Source organism: Heterodontus francisci, chromosome 20 (genome assembly GCF_036365525.1).
Source record: "Heterodontus francisci isolate sHetFra1 chromosome 20, sHetFra1.hap1, whole genome shotgun sequence".
NCBI classification, from domain to species: domain Eukaryota; kingdom Metazoa; phylum Chordata; class Chondrichthyes; order Heterodontiformes; family Heterodontidae; genus Heterodontus; species Heterodontus francisci.
The window spans coordinates 22513597-22534894 of record NC_090390.1 but is presented as its reverse complement, the minus strand read 5'-3'; the positions used below and the strand labels follow the sequence as shown (position 1 = coordinate 22534894).

At 40.7% G+C, this 21298-nt stretch overlaps 1 protein-coding gene across 8 annotated transcripts in view; it reads right to left on the bottom strand.

Annotated features, from left to right (window-relative positions):
* Positions 1-21298, bottom strand: part of jmjd1cb (jumonji domain containing 1Cb) — a 412655-nt gene that overhangs the window by 110394 nt on the left and 280963 nt on the right. Inside the window, exon 1 of one of the 8 annotated variants that reach the window (XM_068052435.1) lies at positions 6395-7007. The exons of 6 other annotated variants lie outside the window; for them this stretch is intronic. The gene's annotated coding sequence lies outside the window, so the exon portion shown is untranslated. Of the gene's footprint in view, positions 1-6394; positions 7008-21298 lie in introns of those variants that run through there. One more of the 8 variants, XM_068052436.1, reaches the window with a different exon arrangement.

Below are 21298 nucleotides of genomic sequence, written 5' to 3'. Positions count from 1 at the left end.
TGCTGGTGTTTTGACTTAAAATGTGGAAAGAGGCGACAGTAATCTGCTCAATAAACACAACATGCAATTTCATGTTGATCTCAATATGTAATTATAGTGTGATGTTCTTTGCATCAGTAATGTTATTTTATAAACTAACTCAAAGAACCTTTATGCCAAATAGATATAATTTCTCAATCAGTAAAATGACACTGAATACGATCTTTCAAGGGCATGATAATTCCATACAAAGTGCGAAAAACCCAAAGCAACTGAACCTGCACCAGACAATGTCCATGGCTCTTTCCCTTAGGCTTCACTGCTACAGTCATCAGTTTTGGAATTTTCATTCATTTAAATGCTCAGTCTTTACCAGTATTAGTGCAGCATAATATGGAATCAAAACCACAGGGAAAAGAAAACCTAATTTGAGAATAATTTTCACTGCTTTAAACAAAGATGATATATTACGTCTTGTGTGTTGCACTTGTTCCTCTCTTTCCTGTTGCTAAGGAGGGTAGAGTCGCATCCAAAAGTACTACAGCATTCCACTTCAATTGCAACCTTTTCTGCCATTATACCACAATCCCCCCATGATCAACCATCTCTATATATCACTGTGCTCAGATAAAGAATGCCATCTACTCTTAATTTGTACCTAGACATTATCTCATCTCTCATTTCTCAATATCAGTGTTTTTTGAAAATCTGTTCTCTGCCAATTTTCACTCCATCTTTGCTGAAGGCACACTTGCTTGGGCAGTTTCAAATAACCTTGTCCAAGTGGCAATTCGAGACATGTAAGGCTCGAAAGTCACATCAGCAGGTTATTTGATTGTTCGCAGCATTGCAACTGAAGTCCATTTGTTCTAACTTTTCAGTTTCATAGAGTGATCAGGAACTAAAATCCTGCCAGCCTTCCATGTAGTGGTGCTGGAACTAATTGTAATACTGCTGAGATCAGCCCAGCTTAGAGTTGTAGGAGAATTACAATTTATTTACATTAAATACAATGTACAATAGTTTTGAGGAGCAGAAATTGTTATATCTGTAAAGGAACCTTCCAAAACCTGAGACTTAGTTCTTGAAATTGTACAAGAACAGGACGACACTAACAGTGGAGTATTGTGATGCTATGTTGGATATCCTGAAACTGGTCCCAGAGATTTTCTCTCAAATAGAACACAAAAAACTGCAGATGCTGGAAATGTTGGGGGGGGGAGGGTGGGAAATACAGAAAATGCTGAAATGACTCAGCAACTCAGACAGCATCAATGGAGGGACCACACAAGTTAACGTTTCAAGTGTGGACCCTTCATCAGTTTGCACCTGAACATTAACTTGTCTATTTTCTGCATAGGTGCTGACTAACCTGCATTTTCAGACATTTTCTTTTTAAAAACAAGATTCTCTTACACAATGCATCCCTTTGTTAGAAAGTGTTTTGAAAAATTTGTACAATTGTGGAGAGATAGCACAAGTCACACATTCATGTATTCACAGAATAGCATAATACACATTTAGGCCAAGTGCAATGAGGTGCAGTTTGCTACTTGTAGTTAAAGGTAACGTTTTCAACTTGAAAGTTAAACACTCAAATACTTGTATTCTCAAGCATGCGATGCTGAATTAGGAAACAATGCGCATGAATACATTTTCAATGATTTTTTTACAGCAGTATAGCACAATCATTTAATTATTGATAATGTACAATCACTATATTGAATTGAAATTTATAAAGAACAAGAAAAAAAAGTTCATTAAACTGAAAGACGATAGAAGTCCTTCTGGATCTAACACAGCGGCAAAATAGCCCAGTTGTCATTTGGGTAGCTGTACATTTGCGGCTTGCCAAGTGGTTGAGTTGCTCAGACACATTACTGCATCTATAGGTGCTCTTAAGTTAATTGTATGGCACCAGTACAGCAGCACTCAAGCAGAAAAAGACCCACACTGTAGCTTTCCTCTTTGGCAGTGTGCCCCCATGGCCAGTGAGATAGCGACCCGTGTTCTGCACTGTCACTAACAACAGTTCTTGCAATAGATGAGAAGTTGGATCCTGGACAGAGTTTGACTTTTAGGCTGATAATTTGCTGGCTTGCAATGATCTAGGATTTTGACCCAGCGACAGTGAAGGAACGGCGATATAGTTCCAAGTTCCAAATGCACTTAATTTTTGAAAATCCTCTCAAAAGGGATAAAGACAATTTAACATGAAACAAATAGTATGTCATTCAGCTTCATCAAAATCAGAAGGGAAAACTGTTTACATGTATAGTTCACCTTCATTTAAAATCTGTATGCCTGGATATGAACAAGGCAAGGCTTGGTAGATTGATTAATAGTAGGAAGGTTAAAAACTTTGTTCTTCTTCCACCTCCTCTCAAAGAAACCAACTTTTTACAGTCACATGCAACCTCTACTACCTTGGCCAAGTGGGGGAAGGGTATGGCAGTGAAGCCTGACTGACCCTGCCTTCACCTAATGTGCACACATGCACTTTCTAACCAAAGGGTCAGTTGGGTAGCCTAAATGATTCTCCCTGCCAACGCAAAGATAAGGAATCTTAAGGTCAGTTGTTGTACCCTTACTGCCAACTGAATAAAGAAACCCAACTCATGACAGACTGGGAACTGCTCCTGGGCTTTGCCTCAGTGGCCGAGAGCGAGCTTGGACATCATCAAGGGGATTTGAAAGTGAAAATATTCTACCAACATTTAGATATTTAACTCAAGGTGAAATTGGCAATCTTCATAATGCACAGAGTATATGAAAACATAGAAACATAGAAAACAGGAGCAAGAGTAGGCCATTCGACCCTTCGAGCCTGCTCCGCCATTCATTATGATCATGGCTGATCATCCAACTCAGTAGCCTGTTCCTGCTTTCACCCCATACCCTTTGATCCCTTTAGACCCAAGAGCTATATCTAACTCCTTCTTGAAAACATACAATGTTTTGGCCTCAACTGCTTTCTGTGGTAGCGAATTCCACAGGCTCACCACTCTCTGGGTGAAGACATTTCTCCTCATCTCAATCTGAAAGGTTTACCCCTTATTCTTAGACTATGACCCCTGGTTCTAGACTCCCCCACCATCAGGAACATCCTTCCTACATCTACCCTGTCAGAAACCTGTAAAATTCTAACAGGACTTATGAGATCCCCCCTCTTCTGAATTCCAGCGAATATAATCCTAACCAACTCAATCGCTCCTCATACGTCAGTCCCACCATCCAGGAATCAGTCTGGTAAACCTTCGCTGCACTCCCTCTATAGCAAGAACATCCTTCCTCAGATAAGGAGACCAAAACTGCACACAATATTCCAGGTGTGGCTTCACCAAAGCCCTGTATCATTCCAGCAAGACATCCCTGCTCCTGTACTCGAATCCTTTTGCTATGAAGGCCAACATACCATTTGCCTTTTTTACCGCCTGTTGCACCAGCGTGCTTACCTTCAGCGTCTGGTGTACAAGAACACCCAGGTCTCGCTGCATATTCCCCTCTCTCAGTTTATAGCCGTTCAGATAATAATCTGCCTTCCTGTTTTTGCTACCAAAGTGGATAACCTCACATTTATCCAGATTATACCACATCTGCCATGCATTAGCCCACTCACTCAACTTGTCCAAATCACCCTGAAGCCTCTCTGCATCCTCCTCACAACTCACCCTCCCACCCAGTTTTGTGTCATCTGCAAATTTGGAGATATTACATTTAGTTCCCTCATCTAAATCATTAATGTACATTGTGAATAGCTGGGGTCCTAGCACCGATCCCTGCGGTACCCCACTAGTCACTGCCCGCCATTCGGAAAAAGACCCATTTATCCCTACTCTGTTTCCTGTCCGCCAACCAATTTTCTATCCATCGCAATACACTACCCCCAATCCCATGAGCTTTAATTTTACATGCTAATCTCTTATGTGGGACTTTGTCGAAAGCCTTCTGAAAGTCCAAATAAACCACATCCACTGGCTCCCCTTCATCAACTCTACTAATCAACATCCTCGAAGAATTCTAATAGATTTGTCAAGCATGATTTCCCTTTCGTAAATCCGTGCCGACTCTGTCCGATTCTACCACTGTTCTCCAAGTGCTCTGCTATAAAATATTTGATAATGGACTCTAGAATTTTCCCCATTACTGACGTCAGTCTGACTGGTCTATAATTCCCTGCTTTCTCTCCACATCCCTTGTTAAATAGTGGGGTTACATTAGCTACCCTCCAATCTGTAGGAACTGTTCCAGAGTCTATAGAATCTTGGAAGATGACAACCAATGCATCCACTATTTCTAGGGCCACTTCCTTAAGTACTCTGGGATGCATACCATCAGGCCCTGGGTATTTATCGGCCTTCAATCCCATCAATTTCCCCAAAACCATTTCCTACTAATACTGATTTCCTTCAGTTCCTCTCTCTCACTAAGCCGTGTTTCCCAACATTTCTGATTTGGTATTTGTGTCCTCCTTTGTGAAGACAGAACCGAAGTATGCATTTAGTTGGTCAGCCATTTCTTTATTCCCCATAATAAATTCCCCTGTTTCTGACTGTAAGGGACCTACATTTCTCTTCACCAATCTTTTTCTCTTCACATGCCTATAGAAACTTTTACAGTCAGTTTTTAATGTATCATGTGCTACACCACAATTAGCAGCAGTGACATAACTGTATCTTCCACTATACAAAATCCTTCACAGCTGTCCACACCATCGACTATCCATACTTCAGCAGGGTACATGCTCAAAAAAAGTCTATGTGATAGTCTTCTGAGTTGTACATCAAATCTACACTAAATATTCCACAAGGGAGTGTAATAGAATGTAAAATGCTGATTGCATTCAAGCACAGTTGAGCTATCCAGTGTCTGTACAACTCAACAGATATGCCAAAGGTCTAAGGGAAAATATCAGACTGCCAGCTGACAAAGGTCAGAATGCTGTACAGTCTGGTTGTACAAATGCACAGCGAGATTGAACAGTAACTGTACAGAAACACAATAAAGGTGGCCATTGGTAAAGCAACAAAAATGCTTCCAACCTTTACACAGCTGCTACTAGTTTAACAACTGGAGCGAGTTTGAACCTGTCTACACACAGTTCTATTAATAAATAAAATCTTAATGGAGCCCTACCCAGAATGCATCTCTGTTGCAATGTTAAGCCAGCCAGACACTCAGATTTGCAAGACTTCTGCATTCTTTGTAGCCTACATGATACTTTGACTACGGAAATGTCTGCAACAACTGTATCCTGTTTTGGGCTTGGTGCAGTACCACATTCCATTCACATGAAAACAGGAAAACAGATGAGCTCTTACTTAAAAGACCTTCATATTTAAAATCAGATGCTTCAACCAAGTGACAGTACTGATTTAATTTCAAACTTACTTACCAGAAGGTTAAATATTGTAATTTTACGTTAAATATCTATCAATTATAGCAATCAATTACACACGTTTGTAAAACAAAACATATGAAATACCTATCCCCAAAACAACTTTGCATTAAAGGCCTGCTACCCGACCTGAACCACACGACGTGCCGGGTTCGGGTCGCTCCTCCGGGTCCCGGTCGGGCACACACAGGAAGTCTTGCATTTTGCTCTGCGAGCGTGGAGAGTGTAAAAGTTGAAAAACTTACCTTAGCTGGAGTCCGGGACGTCACGGAGGGAAACTCAGTCTGCGCAGTGAGCAAGTGAGCATTTCAATGACATCATCACACTCATGCTGCAGCTTCCTTCATCTAAAAGTGGTACAGTGAGTGAATGCACGATGGAATCAAGGTCGGTAACCATTCCGGTGGTCGGGTCAGGCTCAGGAAAAAGTGGAGGGGCTCGAGTCCGATGTGGTTCTGTTGGGTTTGGGTCAGGTTTTTATTTCCTGACCTGAGCAGGCCTTTACTTTGCATTACTCAAAAACATTAACACATTGATTGACCAAATATAATCCTATGAAATGACTATAAGTTACAAATTTCTTTGCTGTGCAGCGGTTAATACTCATCTGAGGCTGGTTGTCACCAATTGACAAAAATTAGAAAGAAGATATCTCCACTGCAACATCATCAACAAGGCTCCTCACAGCAATTCATTCTCATTATGCAGACATGTTGGAATGTCAAAGTCCAGCTGCCCCCCCATTAAATCAGTACATGCAAGAAATCGAGATTACGCTTCAATAACTTAAACTAGTATCGAAGATGGTACTTCCATCTTTTGTTATCTCTCATTGACACATATTAAACATTACTGCTTTTATTTCATTTAGTATTTCATGAAGAATTCTGCATTCGAAATAGAGTTCATTCTGTTGTGTGCACAGGGACGTCGACGCAGTGTTAAAATAAATCAGCCTCACAAAGCAGATTTTTGTTCAACACGCTTTCAAATAAAGGCTGCTCTTATGTTACCCACCTAACGATCCACTCCAATCCGTGCAAGACAGGAACAAAATCCGAAAAGCTATTTGGCCCACGCAAATCCTCTCGTACCTGCAGCCAATATACAGTCTAAACTGTCCACGATTACACAGGCCGATATTTAGGCTACGGATGATAGACTTCCGATCAGTACATGTTCACTCGCGGGGTCAGTGAACCTTTTCTGATCAAAGAGAAACGAAAACAGTTCAAGGCGGCGCGTTACATTCCAGCGATTCGATTAATAGCCCCAACATATCAAAATTGCATTTTTTTCAAAAACGGATCTTTGAAAAAGCTACCGCGAGTACCTCTGTTCTCTTTTTCTCTCTCCCTCAAGCCTGAATGCGGAGTGTGCAGTGGCGGATCACTGATCTCCCTTTGTCATCGTTACGTAGTGTTAACGAATGAGAAACCCCGCAACTGCTACACTCACTCACTGTAAAGATCTAGGTCACGAACATTACGCTGCGATTGGCTGTCTAACCAGCTGTCCAAAACAGATAAGCGAAAACAAGCAACAGAAAATTAATCAGCCTGTTCCGTGCCATCAGTATTTTGGACTTGCTCGAAATTTCCAAAGTCGACTGCAAGTAACTCTCCTTGCACCGATCGCTCGAATGAAGCGGAAAAGGGCGGTGCTTCGAACTAAACCCAAGTCACAGGTGGCAACAGTCACTTCTAGCATGAGTCATATAACTGATGACTCATTGACTTACCAAGAGACATTCAGAGGGATGCGTTGCTTGCTATACCAGACAAAGCCCTGATTAATATCAACGTTGACAATTTTCGATTGGTTTCTTTGCAAACAATAGCTTAATGTTTAACTGAAAAGAGTCACAATAACACGTCTTTTCCCTTTACAGATGCTGCCCGACAAGCATTTCTTGTTTTTATTTCAGATTTCCAGCATCTGCAGTATTTTGCTTTTATTATAGCAGTGAATTATCTTTTTGTTTCAGACTACCAGCTTTTGTTTTCACAAATTACTTAAATCCTAGGTTCGGGGGGATGGGGGCAGGTCCCAAATGAGGCCATCAAGTCCAAGTTGTTTGTGTTTTCAACATGTGGCTGTCACTGTACAATGGTTTTTACCTCATCCAGTTCGGCCAAGCTCCTGGTTCCTGAATCGAACATAATTACAATTCAACCTAACAGAACTCTTTTTGCGGATTTAAGTGAGTACGGTAATAATTATTGTCGTCATTGCATGTTACAGCAAACAAATACTGACATGCAATAAAAACAGAAAATGCTACACGACACAGCTGGCCAACCAGCAGCAGTGGAGACAGTTAAGTTAAAAATTCACATAGACATTAACTTCTCTGTTCTCTCCAAAAATGCTGATCTTCTCAGTTGTCAGATTTTGTATAATTTCAGCATTTGCAGTGTGAGTTATTTGTAATTAAATTACGCTTTCAGATTTCTATTTATTCATGAATCTGCGGAAAGATCCAAACGTGAACTTGAATTAAAACACTGTCTAGATGGGAAGGAAAAATCATATTCAGCCGCTATTGAAAACTAATGTTTATATTCACTTATGATCCTGCATGACTTGATCCTTTTTAAATAGACATCTGGTCCATGGTGAAATCGAGCAGAGATTGTGAGACCGAGGTTCCATACCATAAAACTAAAGACAGAGCGTTCTTTGTCTGTACGCCACTACCAGCCCTCTGAGATCAAGAGCCCACAGTGCTCCGTACTAACAAACAATCCATGACCTCCAACTACAAATTTGGCAAACTGTCAGAAAACGAGTATAGCGGTAGTGCATTATTAAATTCTGGTGCATTAACACGGGTAAACCTCCGTTTATGGTAGGAAATCCATTATCTGCTGTAATTATTAAATTAATTAATACATTGAGATAAATTATTGCTGATTCTAATCAACTGCAGCATTAATAGTTAACTTGACTAATATATTCCACAGCTGTTATGAAGTGTTGCTGTAACAGGAGATTTGCCTGAATCCAGTGCAGCATAGTTAATACACAGAGACTACACCAAATAAAAATAAAAATTTATTCAAGTATTCAGCACAGGGCACAGAACTTAGTTTCTAGTGAGCAACAAAGGTCTTGAAAATAAAGCATCTCATTAAAGGAAAGGTTAGATAAATCCATTGTTTTTAAGTTTTGTAGATTCAAATGCCTATGTTTGAATTCAGTGAACATTCGCATTCAAATGTTTGCTTGATGAAAATAATTTCTTTAAAAATTGAATACATAAAATAATTTGTATTTTATCCTTGCAATAAGATTGCAAAGAGAAGTTTTAGATATCATAAATATCAGCTTTTTAAAATGTTGTTGTTCAAGCATGTTAGGACATGGAATGCTTGCAGAACAAGCTGCAGAATGGATTTTTCCCTCCTTTGGAAAATTGGCTTTTATACAACAATCCATTTAGTGTAATAAAAACAGAAAGTGCTGGAAATACTCAGCAGGTCAGGCAGTATCTGTGGAGAGAGAAGCAGAATTAACGTTTCAGGTCTGTGACCTTTCATCAGAACCCATTTAGTGGTCTGACTGAGGCCTGGCAAAGTTTTCCCTGTTCACGTAATTAAGTCACAAAAAAAACTTGCATTTATCTGCTGCCTTTCAAAACCTCAGGATGTTCCAAAGCGCTTTACAGCCAATGAAGTACTTCAAGTATAGTCACTGTTGTAATGTAGGAAACGTGGCAATATGAACAGCAATATGATAATGGCCAAATAATCTGTTTTTTGTGTTGTTGATTGAAGGATAAATATTGGCCAAGAAACCAGGGATAACTCTGCTGCTCTTCTTCAAAATAGTGCCATGAGATCTTTTATATCCACCTGAAAGGGCAGATGGGGCCTCAACTTAACATCTCATCCAAAAGACGGCACCTCCAATGATGCAACGGTCCCTTGGTACTGCACTGAAGTGTCAACCTAGAATTCTGTGCTCAAGTCTCTGCAGTGGGAATTGAACCCACAACCTTCTACAGGAGCTAGAGTGCTACAAACTGAGCCATGGGTGACACAGAAGTCATACAGTTTGACACCAAAAAGCTCAGCAATATTGGGTAAATGATCAGCTCTCAATGTGAGCCACGACAATAGATGGATCACAATTGGGTGGGAAGGAGGGGGCGCGGTGCAGAGGATCAGAATGTTCTGCATTGGTGTTAAAACCAGCATGAAATATTGCAATTCTGACAAAAGATGAAAATACACCTGCAAAAGAAAAGAAAGTTGATGAGGGTATGAGCCTTTGTTAAAAGGTTCATACCTGAAATGTTCATCTTTCTTAGGCTTTTAGATGCTAATTACCAGGCTGGGCATTTCCAACATTTTCTGTTTTGTCCTCTACAGGTAAGGGAGGGGGAGAAAATATTTCTCCCTTTCATGCTGGCGCACTGTGAACCAGAAAATAAAAACAGTTATGGAAACATCATTGCCCCAAGCCTTTTTTTTGAGATAATGTGTTTATGGAAAGGCCGTGTTTGCTGACAACACAACCACTAAGTGGCGCAGTACTGGCACATGCACAAATGCAGCCTCATCAACAGAAACGTCACTGTCTGCGACGTCTCAGGCAGCTACTAGTAATAAAGATGGCGCTGCTCAATTCCACATAAAAATGCGAATTGAACCCAAACCCCCTCATCCCTCAATGGCCGTGATCACCCCCTCACCACCCCCACCAACAGTACCCTGCTCCCTCCCGCGATCGCTTCAATTGCGGCATTCAGTTTCCTGCTCACTCCCATGATTGCCGCTTCCCTTTGCACTCCCTCCCATGCCCACCTGCTCACCATTCCATTGCATCCATTGACAGGTGAGGACATCATTACATGGTGACATCGCTGCACGCATGGACTGTTTCATTCTGGCAAGCTGGCAAATGTTCAGACACACTGATGACATCAGCAACAGTTCTGCACATGCATTGTGTTGTCAGGAGACACTCCGTTACTTAAAAGCATCATGGTGCATCCTTCACTAATATATTGCAGGTACAATAACTGCCAAAAGTCTCACCTTTGAGGTTCACAGATTGGACAAGGCCATAAAAAGCAATCAGTGCCCACTGAAAAATATCTCAAGAAGGAGTAATGTCTTTGGTAAAGAGGGGAAAAAGTAGAATTAGCAAGCTGGCACAAAAATATGTTGGGCCAACATCTTGATATTTCCCCACTTTCTTTTAAGCCTTTCCATTCACATTTAAAAATCCTAAAAAGCTGGTTAAAAGGTTGAAAAAAGTACATCTTGGAACTGTAAGCAGTTTTAAATCACAAGTACCATTGAACTAATTCTCATGGGGAAGTTACATTAAGCCTTCCAGTTGTCGTTCATTGGAAAATTCCACCAATGTACGTCAAGTTATTTTAGGGATGTATGTTATCTGATCAACTTGTTTTCTAAAAATTACATCAACTGTCAAAGATTATAAAGTCACGAGCACTGCATTAACCTGTTAATCTGGAGTGAAAAGAAACAGAACATTGTCCCCAGTTTTTTTAAATTAGCAATTTTTTTCTACTTCAAAGTCTTCTCCAATTAAAAGGGAATATAAATAACAAAGGTCACAATTACGACCAATGTCAGAAAACTGGGTTGATAATTATTCCATTTTCAATTTATGAAATTGATCTGAATGACAAACAATCTTGGAATAATGGATATTGTTTTTTAACTGATTCAATCTTTTACAGTTCCGCAGTTGTGGATTGGAGGATGAATCAAGGAAAAACTCAACAGAAGCAGAGCAATCATGAAATCGTGCGTATCCTTCAGATATCTGTACTGGGGAAAACTACAATCAGGATAACAGCATTCAGTATTAAATGTAGAATATGTTGCATTTCTTTTCCTTTAACTTTGTTATAAAGTTAGTAGACAACAGTTCAGGTCAGCTGTTACATACTGATTGATGTACAAGTCAAGATCCAATGCAGCCTTACCTGCAATTGAGCACTACCAAAATCAGACTTTGTTGCAAAGGGGAAGAAGTATAAAAGTAGGGAAGTCTTGCTACAACTGTACAGGGCATTGGTGAGACTACACCAAGAGTACTGCATACAGTTTTGTCCCCTTATTTAAGGAGGGATATACTTGCATTGGAGGTAATTCAGAGAAGGTTTACCAGGTTGATTCCTGGGATGAAAGGGTTGTCTAAGAGGAAAGACAGAGTAAGTTGGGCCTATACTCATTGGAGTTTAGAAGTATGAAAGATAATATGATTGAAACATAGCTGATTCTGAGGGGCTTGACAGGGTAGGTGCCTCGTGGGGGAATTTAGAACTACGGGGTACAGTTTCAGAATAAGATGGAAATGAGGAGGAATTTCCTCTCTCAGAGGGTCGTTAATCTTTGGAATTCTTTATTCCAGAGATCAGTGAAGGCTGGGTCACTGAATATATTCAAGACTGAGTAAGACAGATTTTTGATTTACAAGGGAGTCGAGGGTTACGGGGGGGGGGGGGGGGGGCGGGGGCAGGCAAGAAAGTGGAGTTGAGGCCATGATCAGATCAGCCATGGCTCGAGGGGTCGAGTGGCCTACTTCTGCTCCTATTTCTTAATTGTAACAAGATAATTTCATACTGGAGGATAAATGGTTAACTTTTTTGGCAAATGACCAAAGCTGCTAGTGTCAGAAATAATGCCTTAGTCTGCCCATTTTTTATCTAAATGGGAAGATCACGATTTTTGCCTTTCTTTGCTGAAGCAGTTTCCTGCATGTTATCACACAAGACATGATCTATGTATTCGTACAATATAGGAATATCAAAAAACAGCAGTATTTCAATCTATAATCTGTCAACAGATTGAGGGAAACTCCCGTCTCCCTAGGCTAACTGGTTTGTTTCTATACAGCTCACACGCTGCAACACTGCAATAAACATTATTAGTGATCAGCTGCTCAAATACCACAAAATGTTTACCACAATATTAACTCTAAACTATTAAACTGAACTAGAACACAATTTTACATATGCTTACTTTTCCTCAGCCCTTTTCTCTTCCAATTCATTTTCAAATGTTTCTAAACCTGACTTCAATTTTACTCATTTCTGTCTAACCTTGTTAAAAAGTTTAAATGCTTCAATTATTCTTCCATTTCTTTAATTCCATTATGCATTTTGAATATTGTAGCAATTTTTTTTAAAAAAAGGTTTCCAACTGGCTAAAATTCTGCTTAAAAGTTGGTTTTACAAGTCATGCATCATACATGTGCTCAATCAATTTTTTACAAAAAGAGGTATTACAGAAAGGTAAATGATATGGTTAATCTTATGCTCAACAATGCAAAGGCCATCAGTGGTTGAGGATTGGAATGCTTCTATTTTTGTATTCCAGTTTCATCAAACACTTCTTATCGTCAAAAATCCCTCCACTTGATCCTAACAAAACACCTTAACAATGATCTCAGAACAGTATCCTTACAACAGCGTTAATCAAGACTACCATTTTTTTCAGCATTAAATGTAGCATCAACATTAAGCACTTTTGTTTCAACTGACAAAATCTTGGATCTTTTCAGTCCAGCAGGGAGAATGTGATCCTTTCAGTCTTGCCAGGATTTGAACTGATGTCACAGATGTGAAACAACCACGTGCTAAACTACTGTATTTAATTTTGAAAGTCTGAGACTCAGTAACTGCATTACTTTATCGATGTCACAGAACAGACAGATGTGCTAGGTGGAGATTCAAGCCAATTTATATTTGCATATGAGCTACACAACACTGTGTACACTTTATTTTTACTGTAGGCACAATAAAGCATAAATTCTCAATATACATCGAGGAAACTGAATGCATTCCTTTATTTCAGGAGGATAAATGTACACTTGCCACATCTGAGATATGTGAAATTCAATAACCCCGGCCAATACAGAGAAATCTTTGCAGCCAAACTGATTGAAATCCATTTATGAGACCATCTCCTGATAGCAGAAATGGCGCTTATCAGAACCGCATAATTCCACTCAGATTTCTCGACCTTGCACTGGCATGCTCACAGCAACTGCATAGGATGACCCAGGTGGTGGTGGGGGAGATAGAGGATAGAGAACAGTTAAAAATCAGTTTGTTCAATCCTGTAAAATTTATTTATTTATTTAGAGGTACTGCACTGAAACAGGCCCTTCAGCCCACCGAGTCTGTGCCGACCATCAACCACCCATTTATACTAATCCTACATTAATCTCATATTCCTACCACATCCCCACCTTCCCTCAATTCCCCTACCACCTACCTATACTAGGGGCAATTTATAATGGCCAATTTACCAATAGAGCTAATTTATCTTTCAGTTCTGGCAAGGAGCCTATGTACGAACTGTTAACCCATTTCCAGCATTTCTTTGTATTCAGTTTCCTTCCATTTGTGGGATCTAGCGATGTAAACATAGCTGCTGATTGCCTATCTAAGAGTCACTGCACTTCTAAGTAATTCACGATATACATTAAGTGCCTAAAGATGTTTGAGAGAAATGATAAAAGTATTATGTAAATGCAAGTTACAGTCTGGCTCAGGGTAATCTAACGAGCAACTTAAACATAGAATCTAGGATGACACTTAATTGCACGGAAAGAGGCCATTTGGCCCATCATGCCTGTGCCAGCTCTTTGAAAGTGCTCTCCATTTTACTCCCACACCCAGCTTTTTCCCCATAACCCTGCAAATTAATCCTCTTAAGAACATGTCCAATGCCTTTTGAAAGTTACGATGGAATTCGCTTCCACCATTCTTTCAGGTACTGTGTTCCAGGTCTTAACAATCCTCTGTGGAAAAATGTCTCATATCCTCTCTAGTTCTTTTGCCAATTAAATCTGTGATCTCCGGTTACCGACCCACTTGCCACAGGAATCAGTTCCTCTCTACTTGTTCTCGCAAACCCACCTTTTGTGGGACAAAATAGATAAACTGGTCATTTATCTCATAGCTGTTTGTGGGGCCTTGCTGTGTGCAGATTAGTTTCCACACTTTCCTCTGCAACAATGCTGACTCACTTCAAAATAATTAACTGGCTGTGAGACACTTTGGCTCTTTATAAATGAAAGTTCTTTCTTTTCCCATTCATGACTATTTGTTCAGTTAGGATGTAAACATCCTGATGGTGTCATCTTTACCAAATATATTGCTTGACTAAAATAGATCCTTCCCTAATTGTCACCTGAAGGCACCTCATGCTTGGGTATCAGTTGACCTCAACGTAGCCCAATCATTCCCCCACAACATGTTTACTCTTCCACACTTTCCAATAGTGGATTACCAGACAGCAATTAAAACAGGAAACCCGGGGACATTTTTCTCTCCCGAGCCCAGTCACTCCTCCTAATATATCTTTGGCATTAATTTTTGCCACCCAGAAAACCAATCAGAACATTTATTGGTCTTTAAGCTGGAGAGAGGAAGAGACATAGGTATGTAATGGGCGGCACAGTGGTGCAGTGATTAGCACTGCAGCCTCACAGCTCCAGCGACCCAGGTTCAATTCTGGGTACTGCCTGTGCGGAGTTTGCAAGTTCTCCCTGTGACCGCGTGGGTTTCCGCCGGGTGCTCCGGTTTCCTCCCACAGCCAAAAACATGCAGGTTGATAGGTAAATTGGCCATTGTAAAGTGCCCCTAGTGTAGGTAGGTGGTAGGAGAATGGTGGGGATGTGATAGGGAATATGGGATTAATGTAGGATTAGTATAAATGGGTGGTTGTTGGTCGACTCGGTGGGCCGAAGAGCCTGTTTCAGTGCTGTATCTCTAAATAAATAAAAATAAATAAATAAATTCCAGACTGTGGGGTTCAGCCAGCTGAAAAGACGCCACCAAATGAGAACAAATGTAAGTCAGCAAGGAAAGGTGTGACTGGTGAGCAATACTTGGCGCAAGATAGGACAGGGCAGCATAATTTTGGTTGAGCTTAAGTTTATGGAGTGTAGAGGATGCAATGCAAGCCAGGAAAACACTGGAACAGTCGAGTCTAGAGGTGACAAAGTTGTGGGTAAGGGTTTCAGTGGCAGATAGATTAAGGCAGGATCAGAGGTGGGCGAGATTAAATTAGAAGTAGATGTTCTTTTTAATGGAGTGGATACCATAGAATCATACAGCACAGAAAGAGGCCTTTGGCTGTGCCGGGTGTTTGAAAGAGCTATCTAATTAGTCTCGCTCCCCTGTTCTTTCCCCATATCTCGGCAAATTTTCCTCTTCAAGAAAACATCCAATTCCCTTTTCAAAGTTACCACTGAATTTGCTTCCGTCAGCCTTTCACGTGATGTCAGAACCTCCGCATAGGATCAAATACGATAAGGACCTTGCAAACGATCAGTCAAAAGGGCCAAATGTTAGGTTGTCTCTCTCCACCAGGACTTCAAAACCTCGACAGAAGCCAGGTATGTTCCCACAGAATGGGAAGAGGAACCAGAAGGAAAAATCACCTCATCCTAACTTTGTACATCACTCAAGTGCTTGAAACATTTGACTACATTGTCTGTCACTTTGAACACCTTTAAGATCTATAACTTTGAGTGGAAAATTACTTTTAAAGGTTATGGAAGGGGAACTGATCAGGTTATGTTGCAACATTTTGAACTATTAAACATTATGATCTGCCATTTATATCCATTCTAGCCTCTGAATCAGAAGGTTGTGGGTTCAAGTCCTGCTCCAGAAACTTGAGCACATGATCTAAGCTGACACTTGACTGCAGTAGAGAGACTGCTGCACTGTCAGAGGTGCCATCTCATGGATCAGATGTTAAACCAAGGCCCTGTCCAGTCTCTTAGGTGGATCTAAAAAAAAAATCCTGACACAATTTGAAGAGCAGGGCTGTACTCCTGGTATCCTGGCCAACATTCAAACTTCAAATAACATTAACATGTATCTCTTCTGTTTGTGGGACCTTGCTGTGAACAAATTGGATACTAAACTTCCTTGCTGTGCACAAATTGGATGCTAAACTTCCTTATAGAACAAAGTACTTTATTGGTTGTGAAGGGACATCATGAGATCATGAAAGACATTATATAAATTCAAGTCATTTCTGAAGTTTAAGATAATATTCAGCCACCCAAAGATGAAATATAATAATGTATTAAGTAAAACTGAAGGCAGATCTCCATACAGAAAAGATTCAACACAATACAAAAAAATGGATCATTGGGCATCACCTCAGACCATATGCTCAGGATACACCTGCATACATCACAAGAAGACAAAGTGCCTAATCCAAGCGACCAATGGGAATGCTAATAAAGTGTCTTTGAGTCGATGATAATGATTGCAATGGATTTTATCTCATTCAATGTTACGCTCCAGAACAATTGAATCAGAGAACAGATTGAATTTGACAGGCTTTAGATTTCTTCATAAAATGTCAAACATGTATTAGTTACATCAAAATCCCAACCAGGATAATTTAGTCATGAATAAAACAGAAAATGTTAGAAATACGCAACAGGTCAATCAGCATCTGTAAAGTGAAAGGAGAAGATCACGTTTTGGGGGTATAATTTACATCAGAACTATCCCAATGAACAGCAGAAACCTAAAAGATTAGCATGCCTTTTTTTGTAAATGCTAACTGATCTGTGTACTTCCAGCCCTCAGTATTTTTATTCCAGATATGAAAATTTATGTATTTTTTCTTTCCAATTTATTGGCTGGCATGTCCAGCTAAGATCCTTCAAATGTGAAGATACCTTTTGTGTGTGCCTTAAGTGCATATTATATCAAATGTCAGCATCTTACATTGACACTCAGCATGTCAGTGCTTGCAGGCAAAATCAGATCAAACAAGGCCCCTCTTCCCTCAATTCCCTCTTCCTCATGCTATTGGCAGTGAAGCTGGTTGGTGAGAACTTTTACAACAGGAAATCCTATCTAAATTATGGAGTGGCTAGTATGCCGCTAGCATTAACAGCAACAAGGGGGGGGGGGGGGGTGAGGGAGAAAGATGCAGACTTTGGAGTTTATTCTAGTTTATTAGAAGGCTGATCCTGGTAGGACCAAGAGGAAATGTATTCCAATGAAGGGTAAAGGAAAAGGGGGGGGAGACAATGGATGGTTATGAAGGAGAGAAGGGGAAAAATGAATGGCAACAAAAGGACAAAGAGAGTGGGTAGAAGCTGGAGTCAGCACTTCAAAGTGAGGGAAAGACAGTGCCAGCATAAACTTGGGGGAAGAACTTAAACTGAGGGTGTTAGAAGGTAAAAGAGTAGCAAACCAGAGTGGGGGTGGGGAAGAGAAAGAAAGGAGAGTACAAACACAAACTGAGGGTGTTGGCGATAAAAGATTAGCAGCTTGAATGATGGAGGGAAGTGGCAGGTTACATCAAAGAGATAGAGGAAGAAAACTGCCAGGGAGTTGGAATGGCTATAGTTTCTCGATGAACTGGAATGAAAGGGACAGTGGAAGCATGGATAAGAAGTTGGCTGAGTGACAGGAAACAGAGAATAGTGGTGAACAGTTGTTTTTTGCAACGGAAGAAGGTATACACTGGGGATTCCCAGGGGTTGATACTAGGACCACTGCTTTTCTTGATATATATTAATGGCAGATGTACAAGGAACAATTTCAAAATTTTCATATGACACAAAACTTGCAAGTACTGTGAACTGTGAGGAGGATACTGACAAACATCAGGAGAACACAGACATACCGGAATTTGTTGGTTAAGTATTTGACCGTTCCCCCACCCAAAGTTCGGCACCTTTGCCCTTTACCCCTTCCCAACAACCACCCCCCCCCCCAACAATCCACAGCGTTTTAACCCCACTACCCCTCCCCCACAGAAAATAAATCCTCCTTCCCCCCTCCCCACAGGTGTCGCACCACGTTTCCCCGAACAGAGATTCGACGGCGCGGCATTGTCGGCCACCCGAATGAAGATAGGTGCGGCGATTAAGGAGGCGGTGGGACCCTCATTAAATCAGGTATGTAAATTAGTTTACATATTTAAATGGGTGTCCCGTTGCCAAGCGGTGGGGCGGCCGCCACGAGGCCTCCATGCCGCCACCAAGATCAGCATGCGGCCTGTCACCGCGGGGTTGGTGGCAGGCTTTTAAAGTCCAGCCCAAGTTGTCATAATTGAACTAAGCAAATCAGTTTCTAACTGTTGTTCTGCATGTTCACACACTTTGTAAACAGGCAGCTTAATGATTCAGGTCAACCCTCAATCTTAATCTCAAGTTGGTCCACCTTTGGATATATTTAAGCACAAAAGACACGAATATTTAGTCCAGGTCACAAGGGTATTCTTTTGCTCCATTTCTTGGTTACACTATCATATAAAGTAGATATAGAGTAGTGAGAGACAATTCAGAGAAAAAGAAACTCAGAGTACTTATGGGAACAACTGATGCTGCTGAACTCAAAAAGGTATCTACAGGAGATCCAAATTTATAACAGTCCCCTGACTGCCTGTTTAAAAAAAAATCCCTGTATTCTTCCAAGTGATTTCAGTCACTTCCCTCCCTACAAGGAGGTATTGAAGAAGCTACGCTACTGCAATATCATCCTATCTCCAACCCACATTCCATGGAGCACGGCTCTTAAGTAGAAATACAGAATCAGTGAATTTATTTCTAATGAACACAAAAGAAAAAAACATGCATTCATATAGCACCTTTCATGACCACAGTACACCCCAAGTGCATTTCAGCCAGTAAAGCACTTTAGTATCACAGCTGGGAAATGTGACAGCTGATTTAAGCACAGCAAAGTCCCACAAACAGCAATGAGATAAATGATGCAGAAGTTGGCTGTAAGATAAATGTTGGTTATGACACCAGCAGAACACCCCTGTTCTTCTTTGAATAGTGCCATGGAAATTTCTGCATCCATCTGAGAGAAAACAACTCTCTGACAGTCCAGTGCCCATTCAGTTACCATTGACCAGAAACTGAACTGGCGTAGCCATATAAACACCGCGGCTACAAGAGCAGGACAGAGGCTTGGAATCCTGCGGCAAGTAACTCGTCTCCTGACTCCCCAAAGCCTGTCCACCATCTACAAGCCACAAGTCAAGAGTGTGATGGAATACTCTCCACTTGCCTGGATGGGTGCAGCTCCAACAACATTCAAGAAGCTCGAAACAATCCAGGACAAAGCAGCCCGTTTGATTGGCACCCCATCCACAAACATTCACTCCCTCTATCACCGATGCACAGTGGCAGCAGTGTGTACCATCTACAAGATGCACTGCAGCAACGCACCAAGGGTACTCAGACAGCAACTTCCAAACCTGCGACCTCTACCACCTAGAAGGACAAGGGCAGCAGATGCATGGGAACACCAGCACTTGCAAGTTCCCCTCCAAGCCACACATCACCCTGATGTGGAACTATATCACCGTTCCTTCACTGTCGCTGGATCAAAATCCTGGAACAACTTCTTAACATCACTGTCAGTATACCTACCCACATGGACTGCAGCAGTTCAAGAAGGCAGCTCACCACCACCACCTTCTCAAGGGCAATTAGGGATGTGCAATAAATGCTGGCCTAGCCAGCGACGCCCACATCCCATGAACGAATAAAAAAAAATTCAATAGTGCACTCAGGTGCAAGTTCAGATTGTGCGCTCAAGTCCCTGGAATGGGTTAGTGGTGGGGGGCGGGGGGTGTGGGTGGTGGTGGAATTGAATGCACAATCATCTGATTCAATAGGCAGAAATGTGACCACTGAGCCAAGGTTGACAAATCTCTAATCGTGAAATGATATGCAGCAAGTAAATTGGGCCTGCAGTAAATAATTGGCATGTTAGATAATGAGATGTTCCTCTGTAGTATCATTTTCTGATTTTAGAAATCCAGCTTTCATGTTTTAATGAAAATTACATTTGGGTTGAACAGATTGGCAAAGTCTAAAGTTTAATAAAACAATGTTTAAATTGTTTTCTAAAGGGTCCATTCCTTAACCATTCAAATAGCTTTATCACTGATAGCTATTAATGTTTAGAATATCCCAAAAATTTATACTGACAGCTAAACTAGCTGTTCATCTCATTATACCTATATTATTCCAGGCCTTTAAATATATCACGAAATATGCAAAATTGGTTTTTACTATGCTTTATTCAGTGTTCCTCCAAAAAGAACAATGCTTGCCATTATATCACATAATTCTGTTCATCCATTAGCGTTTTGAAATCAGCAACACATACTTTTGAGGGTCAGCTCCAGCCTTAAAATACATGTACATCTGGTCAGAAATCACATTCTACTGCAATGCAGAGGAAGATCACCTGTTAACACTGAAATCTAAACCAGCAGACAGATCATCAGACCAACAGACACTCAAATGACTCATTATTAAAAAAAACGCCCCATATAACCTTGACTGGGAGTTCTAGGAGAAAGTACTAAAGCAGTTATTGCCTGCTGATTCAAGCTGATGCAATAGACACAAGCTACTTCCTTCTAATGCACCAAACATCCTTTCTATGACATTTACTTTGATTCACCTTATTTCTGATGTGCATGAAAAGTGCATTGTATAAGAAATGTGCTCCACAGTGTGGTACAAAAACTTATAGGAAAACTTTGTACCCTGAACCCTTCAAGAGACATACATATCATTACAAAATTAAATACAAAAAGTCATATTTAAAAGCTGCTAATTTTCAAATAAAATAACGTTCCTTTTCAACATCCTAATTTTGATTGATATTTTACTATTTAGTGGCGTATTGCAAAAATGTTGAAGTTTCCATTTTGCAATAAAAGTTGCAAAATTTCATGCAGATGTAAAAATGCACAAACAAAACAATCCAAATTTAAATACACGTACTAGTTGACTTCCTTTAGCATTACACATGGACAATTGGCCTTTGTCTGGGCCGGGGGGGGACGCACTGTGTGGGAAATGTTCCAGAATCTGATAGTGCTCCAAAGGTGTGGTGGCAGTGGGAAGAGGTGA